The 12,436-nt window shown below is 43.0% G+C and overlaps 1 long non-coding RNA gene across 2 annotated transcripts; it reads left to right on the top strand.

Moving 5' to 3' along the window:
- The first annotated feature begins 1,261 nt into the window (after window positions 1–1,261).
- Window positions 1,262–9,567, top strand: LOC143442724 (uncharacterized). Of its 2 annotated transcripts, XR_013111140.1 has the most exons (4): window positions 1,262–1,366; window positions 5,356–5,518; window positions 8,341–8,398; window positions 9,464–9,567. It is a non-coding gene; the product is annotated as an uncharacterized LOC143442724 (long non-coding RNA). The 2 variants fall into 2 exon arrangements; XR_013111139.1 differs by having other exon boundaries at window positions 5,356–8,398.
- Window positions 9,568–12,436: the final 2,869 nt, after the last annotated feature.

Raw genomic sequence — 12,436 nt, 5'->3', positions numbered from 1 at the left:
GAAGTTGTTGCACCCTCAAGGCTGCAGGAACTCACGGGAGGATCATTGGCAGAGAGTTCACAAGAGCATTAGCTGTCTGCTTAATGGCAGTCTCTTTGGGTGACAAGTTAGGAGCTGGATTGATATAGGAAAATCAAAAGAAGGAACCCTTTTGATGATTGTAACAGATTGTAAAGAATGATTGTAACAGCTGGGGCAGGGATGTGGGTAGGGACCTGGACCAGAAAGGGACAATGGAGTCCTAGTAATAACATGCTTGGCTGGAGGGTCAGGTTTCAGGTCAACTGGACAAACCTCAGGGAAAAACTCATGAGTGGGAGACAATGAGGTGATAGCTCAGTGGACGGAGGTATCTGCCACCCTGCCTGGGGAGCTCCAGCTCCAGGGGTCTTGGTGCAGGACAGAGAGAAAATTGACTCAAGTAAGTTGTCTTCTGACCTCCACATGGTATTGTAGCCCATGAACACCCACCCCCAGAGCTACACACAGATACACGCAGCTACACACAGATAATGCCCTGCTAATTTTTTTTTTTTATAATGCTACATTTTAGGGCCTAAAGCAAGTGTCGCACAGAGGTTTCACCAGGCTGACTAGAAGAATTTAATGGACAGGAATCTTTTTGGAGGCATGCTTGCATAATCCCTGAGTGCCTGACATCTTGGGGAATCCTCAGCTTCCTTGTGCAGCTAGGAGCTGGAATGCTGCTGACTGTGCGAGGTCCTTGGCCACTCTGATTTCTGCCTCGTAGCATCATGAGAGGGTTTTGGCAGGTTTCCATATTTTTATCCTGGGTTTTGCCAATAAAATGAACTGAACCATTTCCAGCAAAATTTAAAGCAAGCATTCATTAAGATTTAATACTGCTCAAGACTACTGAGAGGAGCTCACTGGCTTGCTTTACAGAATCTTCTCAGGGGAGAGAAGACAAAAGGTCATGACCCTTGATTTCATCTACTTGGCTGCGCTGACCAGGAATAATGATCTGGCATAAAAGGTAAAAGTGAAGCCCTTCTAGTTGTGTTAGGGGTGGAGGTGTGTCTTTCTATATTCAATTATTAGGGGTAAACCAGCAGCGAACTAAGTACTAGCTAGAGAGCTGAGTACTAGCCAGACCTTGGTATTCTTTCTGTGGCCCATCAGAGGTCTTCGTAAATATTTGTCACTTGCCTATTGGCTGTAATAAAGAGCTGACAGAGCTGACGGAGCTGATGGCCAATAGCTGGGCAGGAAGTGGAGGGCAGAACTTCCTGGAGAGGGACTCCGGAGGAAGAAGAAGGAAGGGCGCCAAATTTGCTTGAGGACTCGGAGATGAAAGAAGGACTTGAACAGGAGCAGAGAGGTAGAGCTGGCCACGCGGTGAAAGGTAATGCCATGATTAATCGGGATAAACTAGAAAGTGGGCTGGGAATATCCCCGGGTATAAGCTTAAGCATTAAAATACCCCAAAGCCTCTGTGTCATAAATCGTGTCACTGGTGTGTCGGAAAGTCCTGCTATCTTAACTGAAATCACACGAGGTCCTCTTTAGGTGGAAGAAACTGGCCAGTGTGGGAGGAACAACGTCCTAGGGTCCCTGAGACAAAGAAAAGAAGAAAACATAGAAAATAATCGTGAGGCCTGAGCAATATCTTGAATATATGTGAACTTTACCACATCCTTTCTGCAACCACTCCTGTACTTAGTCACCATCTCTGGAGGCTGTCAGGAAAGGCCAGCGTGTGGTTTAGTCTCTACCAAAATGCTCACATGAATTCCTTCTATATCTCTTGGCCTGCCCATTCTTCCTCCACATCCAGGGTAACTTTAAAATCCAACCTGAAGGTTTTTAATATCCAATTAAATTATAAGATAGCCTACAGGAGAGAGAAAGAGAGAGAGAGAGAGAGAGAGAGAGAGAGAGAGAGAGAGAGAGAGAGAGAGAGAAACTTCATATTAAAAGCCCTGTATAAAATGCACTCTTTACTCCACTGAGTTTGGTCAAGAATTTTTGTGGCTGCTTGTACTTGTATGTTACTTTGTGTCCCCAAAACTGTTTGCATTAGAACATCTACACAAGCACATCTGTATGGAAGTAGCTTCTAGGAACCTGCCCCCAGTTGGTTCTGGTTGGCAAATAAAGATGCTGACAGCCAATGGCTGGGCAAGGCAGACAGAGACAGGACTTTTAGGCTCTCCCACCCTAACCCCGTCAGGAAGAGAGGAAAGGAGAGGAGATCCGACATGCCAGGAGAGGTAGAGGACAGGAGACACCATGCCTGAGAAGGTGCGGCACAGAAAGCATGGCTACCATGTAGGAGCCAGGGTGGAGCAGCCCAAAAGGGCCCAACTGTGTCCAGGGCAGCCAAGATAAAATAAAGGACTTAGTATGTAGAGACTCGGAATTATGGGAGGGAGGTGGATTAGCCACATGGAGGTCAGGAAGTGGCCCAGCCATTGAGCTGATTAAGGCATATCGAAATATAAAGGCTGTGTATGTTTCATTTGGAAACCCAGAACATTGGGGTTGGTAGGAAGGAAGATGCCACTGCAGGGGATTATGTAATTTTTTACTGCTACAAGTTTTTGCCTAATTAAAACCTGTTTTTGTTTCTTTTTAAAATGTCACATTTTGCCGGGTGGTGGTGGCGCACGCCTTTAATCCCAGCACTTGGGAGGCAGAGGCAGGTGGATTTCTGAGTTCGAGGCCAGCCTGGTCTACAGAGTGAGTTCCAGGACAGCCAGAGCTACACAGAGAAACCCTGTCTCGAAACAAACAAACAAACAAACAAACAAACAAACAAATGTCACATTTCTGGGACAAGGAAAGGACTTCATGTGGTCAGAGGACAGACTCCTGTACATCTGTGTTCACTGTGCCACTAGAGATTCACAGTAACAGAGAACTGAGTGGGCACTGTTGTCCATCAACAGAGAAAAAGACAAAGAAATGCAGACAATGGGGTTTGTCTGCAGTGCTGAGAGTGAAATGACATCTTTGGGTGAAGAGACTGTGACGCGATTAGTTAGAAGAGCAGGGCTTGACGTGACACACATGAGCCATTTTCTCTAATGTTCAAGATCTATATGAATATATCTGGAAGCAAGAGAAGAGTTGAAGGGAGAAGGAGGAGGAGAATTGTGAGGGGGAGGGAAGGAAGTATGGGAAGGGAGAATAGGAGGGAATGTGCAGATGGAGAAGGGAGGGAGGGACTATTCCAAGTCTGTTTGTACAGAAGGCTCTTCGATGGAAGCAGGCTTCTTTGCTACAGGGAGGACATCCTGATTCCAGGAGCAGAAAAAACTAGTTTGATTCTTTTGCTTCTGCAGCTTTCTACTTACCTTTAACTTAGATACTGGCAAAGCGGCATACACTGGGATGGCATGTAGTAACCTCTGTCTAGTAACCTCTGGGCAAACACAAATCTGCTTATAATCCATTTTGATTCCACATTTGACAGCTGCCACTCTTCAGCAAGGACACAGTTGCCTGAGACAAATGAATGATGGAAACCTGGTCCATATAGCGAACTTTTTTCAGACACACACACACACACACACACACAAACATCAGAAAATTGTCTAGGATTAGAAAATAATATTTTACCCCAGGATCAGAAAGGCAAACAGCACGTGGTCTCTAGCACAGAGATTGTAGCCTCTGAGTGCTACACCATATTAAGTTGAAAGATCCTATGAGAAGTGGGGAGAAGGCTTCAAGGGGAGGAGTGGGAATGAGAGACAAAGTTATGTATTTTAAGTATTAACTTATATGCTGAAGAGGTCCATGAGACAAAACTGGCTTTAATCTGTAAGCCCCTTGCCCGAGGACAGATACTTCTTGAAATGCTGGAGGTTATTGTTTGTGGGAGAAAATGAGGCACATGCTTTTACTTTCCTAAACAAGTTTGTTTGACCTAACTGCACCAGATGTGCTTGATCACATGCAGGCAGGAGGTTCATAGGCTGAAAATGGTTCGATGAATGCTTGCCCCTGATTGGATTTAGGCAGGAGGGATGAAAGGCAGGAAGTAAATCAGGATACATGCTTGCCACTGCCTGAATTTAGGGGGAGGTACAAAGGCATTAAGTACATCAAGCTACATGCTTGCCTCTAATTGGATGTGATAGGAAATCCAGTGTCCTGTCCTTATGGGTTTGCCTTTATATGACTCTGCAAACTACCTCTGCTGCCATTTCCCGGGAACTCTAGAGTGGTTCTGGGCAGAATCCTTCATCCTGGCGGAATGAAAAAAAAGAAAAAAGAAAAAAAAAAAAGAAAGAAAGAAAACATGACTGACCCTGGTTTTCAGCACCACATGGATGAGAAATAGAAATAAAAGCAATTAAGAAGACAGGTTCAGGTATGGAGGAAGAGAAGGTTTGTGGATAAAAGAAAGACATAATCACATGCAGAATCATCTTGGAGAGTCTAGAATGGACATGTCCCTAGCCATTTGAGGAGATGGTAGAGAGGGAGGGAGGAAAGAGAGGTACCAGGTGCAGCAGCCAGTGATGGCATTTTGTCTAGTCTCCACCCCACAGTTACCTGGCAAGAGCCAGATGTGCCTGATTCACTATAAAGAAGCTGCTTGTCCTCTCCTCTCTCTCTTTCTCTCTTCTCCTCTTACTCTTGCTACCTAACCCTTCCCCCCCATCCCCCTTCTCTCTCTCCAGATGCTCATGGCCAGCCTCTACTCTCTGTGCTCTCTCTCTCTCTCTCTCTCTCTCTCTCTCTCTCTCTCTCTCTCTCTCTCTCTCTCTCTCTCTGCCTTTCTCTGTCTCTACTCCCTCAACTCTCATCCCCATGCCCTAAATAAATCCTATTCTATACTAAACCATCCTGTGGCTGGTACCTCAGGGGGAAGAGGGTGCCTCTGTCAGCCCATGCTGAGGCATCCCTTTCCCCACACCTTACTGTACCTCCAACAAACACATCACTGCCTTCTCTTTCGTTTTATAAAACAAAACAGCCAGGAAGCCCAAAGGAGAAAGAATCAGGTCTGGTGACCAAAATGGTTGCATTATATATGGAATGCAGTTGGGGAAAGGTGTTCCAGCCCTTAGCTGGAGAATTCAGGGTAGGGAGCAGGATATGCCTCCCAGGAGGGCTCCAGTATCTGGTAAGGACTGAGGGATGCATGGAGAACCTGGCAGCTAGTGTCTGCTTTGAGATATTAAATAGGAACCTCAGCCGGTTTTTTTCTAGGTTTGAGACCTAACACCAGCCAGTATTTAACTAAAGCTTGCTTTAGTTTTGACTCAAAACTTGTGGAACTGATCTTTCTCTTGTGATTCTCAGGATGAACAAGGAGGATAATAGAACCTCTGTGATATATGAGTGAAAATATAAACCCAAATGTTTGGTTCCATGCAGGAGGAACAACAAAACAGCCTTAGAACTCATGGAATGTGCCCCACCAGTTAGCACAGCCACATGAGAGGCAGAACCCCAAGGTCTACCTGTCCTGACGACTTCTTGCTGTTGTGGAGTTTTGCTCTGCTCATTGTCTTCAAGGTCACCACATCCCTCATAATCCGTGAGTTGTATGATAACTCCAAGGAGGCTTCCAGCCTCTCACTGGGCAGTATCATTGGTACTTAAAAGAATTGTGATTGATCTTTTTCAAGCTTTGCTGCTGGAGCAGATTAATGATTCATCCACCACCTTCAGAAAGGACTTAGAGATGTAGATTGTTAGTAATGTCCACCACCCTTAGAAAGAATTTGGAAATGTAGATTGTAGTAAGGTTAGGTTAAGATGCTTTTGCAAGTAGCTTTAATATAGAAAATCTTAGGGAACAGTTTGAAATTCAGAAAGGCTCACTCTTAAGAGTTGAGCTAGAAACTTTTTGAAGTCAGGTAACAAGAACAATGGTAGCCCAGCTACTACTGGCTGATGTGACACTCTTGCTAAAGGTGGGCTAGTGGTCAAGGCCATGATTATTTTCTTGTACCCATATTTACCATCAGATTCCTGACAGGATTTAATAAAAAATGTTAATGAGTAGTTGTCCACCCCGAAGATTTATAGTAATAATGACTGATTGTTTTTATATAAAAGTTTAAATTTGTCATACTCTTAAGATTTTTTAATAAGATTACATTTTAAGATGAATAATAAAATAATTGCAGTGTGTCAGTGAGAGAAACTGGCTGAGAAAATTACCTTGCTTGCTTACACTTTGGTAATCTATAGTAATTTGATTACTTAGGAATGTATGTGGGTTCTTGAGAATAATTTGTTTTTGTTTTTAATCCATAATATGTATAACATTTGATCATGTGAGGGTACTAGGAAACATGTTTTTCTTTTTTTATTGGATATATTATTTCTTTACAATACATTTTTCTTATGTATACTCATTGTAACCTCCCCCTTAAACAAAAATAAAATATAACCATATTGTGATTTTTGTATTGCTGGAAAGATTTTGGCAGGGTATATAAGCTTTCTGAGAAAAAATAAAGCTGTTGAAGCTTGCACATTGGAAGCTAGTTCCATCCACCCAATGTTTGCGTGTGTGTGTGTATGTGTGTGTGTGTGTATCTATCTATCTATCTATCTATCTATCTATCTATCTATCTATCTATCTATCTATCTATGGGACAGTAAACCATGCCAGCTTGGTAAGGTAGAATGGGTCTGAAACCCCAGAGACTCTGTAGGTACACACTTAAGATGGTAGGCGCCTCCATGCCTCCATGCTCCCTACCATGCTCCCTGCCAGATTCCTACCCTGGAACAGGAATCGTGCTCCCCACTAAGGTCTCTTGTCCCAAAACAGAGTTCTCCATGTTAATGAGGTACTTGGAGGCCCTGAGGATTTAAGCAATCAACTTTCCTTCCCACATATTCCTCCCTGAAAAAGGTATTTAATCTCGGGGCCACCCTGAGAAGTGGGTACACATCCATTTTTCACAATAAACAACCAATAACCAGTTTGGAATCAAATACTGTCTCTTTCATCTACCACCACCTTGAGGAACATGGAGAAGGCCTTCACTTACAGAGCCTCAACTTAAATCTTCTGTAGAAGCCCCCTCTGTGCTTCCAGCCAACCACCAGCAAGGACAGTCACTGTCACTGCTGAACTAAGCTGGGCTGTAGCCTCCATTTCCTCCAGCCCAGAGCTAGACACCGTCCTCAGCCTACAGGCCCCCAATCCATTCCCAGCTCTTCATGACTTGGTAAAGCCTAGATGTCCAGGAGTTTGAGAGCCTGGTCCTGGCCTTGTCTTTGGTCTGTGGATCTCCAATCCTTCATTCCCACCTCTTCTGCACAACACCCTAGGGATGGCTGGGTGCCCGTGGGTGTGGGAACCCAAGCCTTGGCTTTCCCACATCTCAGACTGCTTCTTCTCACCCCCTGAACAATGTCTCAGCACTTCTTTAAAATCTATCACCACCCTGCGGAAAAGTGCAGTCAAGCATTTCCTGCATTTTAACTCTCCAGTGGCCTTGCCCAACAGCAAGGAAGAACGTGGACCCACATGTATATATGTGTGAAGTTGGAACTTTGCTTCATCCATCAAATGTGTGTATGTATGTATATATATGTATGTATATATATGTAAAACAGTTGGAGCTTCTTGAAGCTTGCTTTATCTGCTCTGTGTGTATTTGTGTGTGTGTGTGTGTGTGTGTGTGTGTATGTGTGTAATGTGCGGTAATGTATATGTTCCTCTACCCTTTTCAAAGGTCCTAGAGAGTTTCTCAACAACTCCAGCATTTCATACTTGCCTCAGAGAGTTTTTTCACTGATCACAGGCTGTATTTTGCCAGTTCTAGAAAATCAAGCTTGGTTCTTTCAGAGAAAGGTTTGGTGAGTGATCAATTGCCATCTCTATGCCTCTCCTCAGTTTACCCTGGATGTCAGAGCTGGTCTTTGACATGTAATGAAGAGTAAAAGAGGCAAGGAGATGTGGTGTGCAGGGAGTACTGAGATAAGATGTGTGTAGCAACAACTACAGCTAAATATGTATAAAAATTCCTAAGACCTGTTACTTTGAAAGCTAATTTAGAATAATGAATCAGTAAACCAAGAACTTTTTTACCAGTCTAAAAATAAAATCCAGAGTAAACCATTATTACACTTTAAATGCCAATACCAAAAAAATCGGATTCTCCCAATAAATTCTTGCATTGTTTCACTATGCAATGTTTTAGAGGTCTTTGCTGGTCTTCACTGAACTTTGCTGTTCTTCAGTTTATAGAGAGAAATGTGCCAAAGAACTTCTCATAGTATTTTGGCTGAATCTGGGTGCATCTACTGACTTTTGCCAATTCAGCAGAGCCTTGCAGTTTCTGTTGGATAAATGCATGGTGACTGATTCATGTTTGGTGTTTGCTCTTGGACTAGACTGATGCTATCCTGACAAGAAAGAGTGGAATCACTCCAGAGAACTACTACTAAACAGGTCCACAAACCCCTTTTCCTATTAACCTTCTTTCGTCTCTCCCTTTAGTTGGTGGGCTAGAAGGAAGGTTGAAGCATTTAAGAACCCTAAATAAAGTAGGTTTTGAAAAATGTAAGCCTACTGGTGGTACCCAATGTGGCCTAGGCATAATGGATAACTTCACGTCTACTGTAGTAGAGGAATCAGCAGGTTTGATGGGTTGACAAAATAGCATCAACTGCTGCTGGATGGTGTCCTACCTTCCAGAGCAGGTTTTCTGCTTTTGCTTGATAGTCTTCATGTATACCATTTTGAAAAACACTGTAGGGAAAGCTGAAAATACAGATGGCTGACTCAGTTCACTTTGTGTTAGAAAGGATTGCAGTGTAGAGTTTGTGGATAGAGGTTGAAGTGCTTAGAAAGCAAAAAGAGCCAATGGGATGAGAACAACAGGGTTCAGGCTTGGTGTCTGAGACTGGGAATTTGCCACATGATGAAATGGGGAAGCAAACTAGGCTGGAAGATAAACTTCTGTCCCACCCTGCTCCACGAACTTTCATTGCTGAGTGCCCAGAACACCTCTGTGAGACAAGAGGCTGAGAAGAGTAGGAGGTGGTACAGGGATAATGGGTTAGTGTTCAGCCACTTGCACCACCAGAGGATTTTCCTGGGGCTACACAGACACCTTCCGCCTTCCCAGTCTTTGTGAAGCATATGCCTGCTAATGATGGTGGTCATACCTATAATGAGTTGACATGGCATCCAATAAAAATGCTAGATTTAAAGCATATTTAAAAAGCTGTTGTATACCTTGCATTTTCCATTTGTTAAAGAAATGTTAAGTAACCTACTCCACCTAGAGTTATCCCCCAAGATTGGAAAGGAATGGTATCAGCTGTGCTAGAAGCTGGTCAACAATCACAATGGTTGTTGTGGTGGAGCCATGAAGCCACGAATATAGAACAACATAATATAGCAAGGAGGATAAATGTTTCTAAAGACAGCTGCTTGGTGAACAGAATTATGCTGACCTACAAGCACAAATCCAATCTGATGATACCATAATTATATAATGTCATTTTGCAGCTTTAAGAGCTTGGGATATTGTAGGGAGCCGCGGCAAGCGGTGACAATATTCTCCATTACAAGATGGCGCTGGCATCCGGTGCTCCCACAAGAAAACAACTAAAGTGCGCAGGTGCAAGAGGCAAAAGCACGCCAAGTCACTGCCCATCCCGGGGCGTAATATGGGGTGATGAGTGAACAGCCAATCAGAAGTGAACACGCCACTCTAGGGTGCATATAAGCAGTGCCTTTTCCGGGCTTGGGGTCTTCTGCTTCAGCTGACACAAGAATAAAGCCTTGCTGTAGTAACTACCCGAACACTGCCTCCCGTGTCTCTCTTGCGGGCGAGGGGACTCGGAAGGGGCACGGAACATCGGTTGAGGAACCAGGGAGAGAGGTTTCGGGAAAAAATCCACCTCATTTACTAAGGCAATACAGGGTCCTACAGGAGCCTTTCCTGACTTCTTACAGAGATTGAGTTCAACAGTAAATAAGAGCCATATCACTCCCCCAAAATAGACTGTTATTGATAAAGATCGTAACATATGAAAATACAAATACTGATTATAAGAGAACAAAAAGATGGGCTGGAGAAATGGCTCAGCAGTTATGAGCACTGACTGCTCTTCCAGAGGTCCTGAGTTCAGTTCCCAGCAACCACATGGTGGCTCACAACCATCTGTAATGGGATCTGATGCCCTCTTCTGGTGTGTCTGAAGGCAGCAACAGTGTACTCACATAAATAAAATAAATAAATCTTTAAAAAACATAAAGTCAAAAGAGATTTGAAAAAAAAAAAAAACAACAACAACAACAACAAAAACCAACAAAAAAAGAGAACAAAAAAGACCATTGAAAGCACAAGGAGCCCCGATAGAGGAACGGAGAAGGGAAATAACTGTTATTAGCTCTGAGGAGAATCAAACCAATATCATGGAGCAAAATGTAGATAGAAGTATGAGGGATTAAAATGCCTGATGCTTTAATTGTGGTGATTTGGGCCATTTTTAAAGAAATTGTAAGGCTAGGAGATTCAGAGCTCAACATAGCAGATACATTGACTGTGGAGAATATGATATTCATAGGAGAGAAGAAGCAGATTTTGGCTACAATGAAACACAAAGCCTTCCAGTGTATTGTAACTACTGCAGAAAGGGCAAACATTGGTCTAAGGAATTGTAAGCCCAAGAGAGACATAAGAAGTAACCTATTGTTGTTGGGAAATGAACAGAGGGGCCTATCAGCTCGAGGCCCCCCACAGGGAACAACAGGAGCCATCTTCCTTTGCTCAACCAGAATGTAGCAAGTGGGCAAGAAAATAAAAACTAAGTATTTCTACATCCTACAGAAGAAAGTGCAGCTTTGGATCTGGCTACGGAGATGCCTCTTACACTATGCCCAAAAGTCGAATGTAACAAGTTAACCACTGGCGGTTTGGGTCCTTTACCTTCAGTGTCAATGGGAATGATCTTGGGAAGAAGTAGACTCACTTCTCAAGAATTAGTGTGCATCCAGGTATAGTAGATGAGGATAGCAAGGAAGAAATTAATATCATGGCATATGTGCATAAGTAGATTCAAAATAATGCAGGAGATAGACTTGCTCAGCTGTTGTTCCCTTACATCAAGGGAAAGGCTGCTTAAATAGAAAGAAGAGGCGCTTTGTGGAGTATTGGGAAACCTGTGTTCTGGCAGACAGTGGTTAATGATCAGAGACCCAAATACAAATGAATGGTGCTGAAATAGGTTTAGTGAATCCAGGAGCTGAGGTTAAAATACTTTCCCAAAGTATCAGAATCCAGATTGGCCACTTCAGAAGGTTTACACAAAGTATATAGGAATTGGTAAATTATCACAAATAAGACAAAATGTCCAGTGGATTAAGTGCATGGGACCAGAGGGCAAACAGGGAAGTTGAGACCTGATGTTGCTGACATACCCATAAATTTATGGGAAAGGGACATTTTACAACAAGGGGGCTCTCAAATTAATATTCCTGCAAGTCCATGGACAACGAATAAGGACAGGAGGGGTGATATGATAGATGCTTCTGGAGAAGGTATTGATATGAGTGGTAGAGAACAATCACTAGCTGTGCCCACTGTCCAAAAGCAGGGATTGAGTTTCCAAATTTATGAAAGTGGCCATTGCTGACATACCAACAGCCTTGCTCCTAAATGGTTATCAAACAGACCTGTGTGGCAAGAGCAGTGGCCTATAACAAAAGAAAAATTACAGGCACACGAGTAACAGGTACTAGACCATCTGGAGGCTCAACATATTCCAGCCCATGGAATTTCCCTGTGTTTGTTAATTTTTTTTAAATGAGAAAATTGGAAGATGATAACAGTTTTAAGAGTCATGAATATAGTAATTCAACCACTGAATTTACAGCCTGAACTTCCTTCACCTTCTTTGTTGCTGAGATCTTGGCCTATAATAATTGACTTGAAAAATTGCTTTTGGTGCACGCCTTTAATCCCAGCACTTGGGAGGCAGAGGCAGGTGGATTTCTGAGTTCGAGGCCAGCCTGGTTTACAGAGTGAGTTCCAGGACAGCCAGGACTACACAGAGAAACCCTGTCTCGAAAAACAAAAAAACAAAAAACAAAAAAATAAAAAAATTTAAAAAAGAAAGATTGCTTTCCCACAATACCTTTGCATGAGCAGGATAGGGAAAGGTTTGCTGTCTCAGTACCTGCTCTGAACTCTTCCACATGGAATGTTAAATGTTCAGCTTTGTGTCAATATTTTGTGCAACAACCATTAGAAATAATTCTAGGCAATGTCTGCAATCTGTCCTTTATCACTATGTGGATGACATTTTGTTGGCTGACTCTGACAAAGATGCTTTAGAGAAAATGTTTAATGAAACACAAGGAATTCTGCCATGCTGTGGGTTACAGATTGCTCCAGAAAAAATAAATACAAAGAGGAGATTCACTTAGTTATTTGGGTTATAAAATCAGCCAACAACAACAAAAAAAAAAAAATCA

This window comes from Arvicanthis niloticus, chromosome 6 (assembly GCF_011762505.2).
Source record: "Arvicanthis niloticus isolate mArvNil1 chromosome 6, mArvNil1.pat.X, whole genome shotgun sequence".
Lineage (NCBI taxonomy): Eukaryota > Metazoa > Chordata > Mammalia > Rodentia > Muridae > Arvicanthis > Arvicanthis niloticus.
The sequence above is the reverse complement of the archived record's forward strand: the minus strand, read 5'-3'. Positions and strand labels throughout refer to the sequence as shown.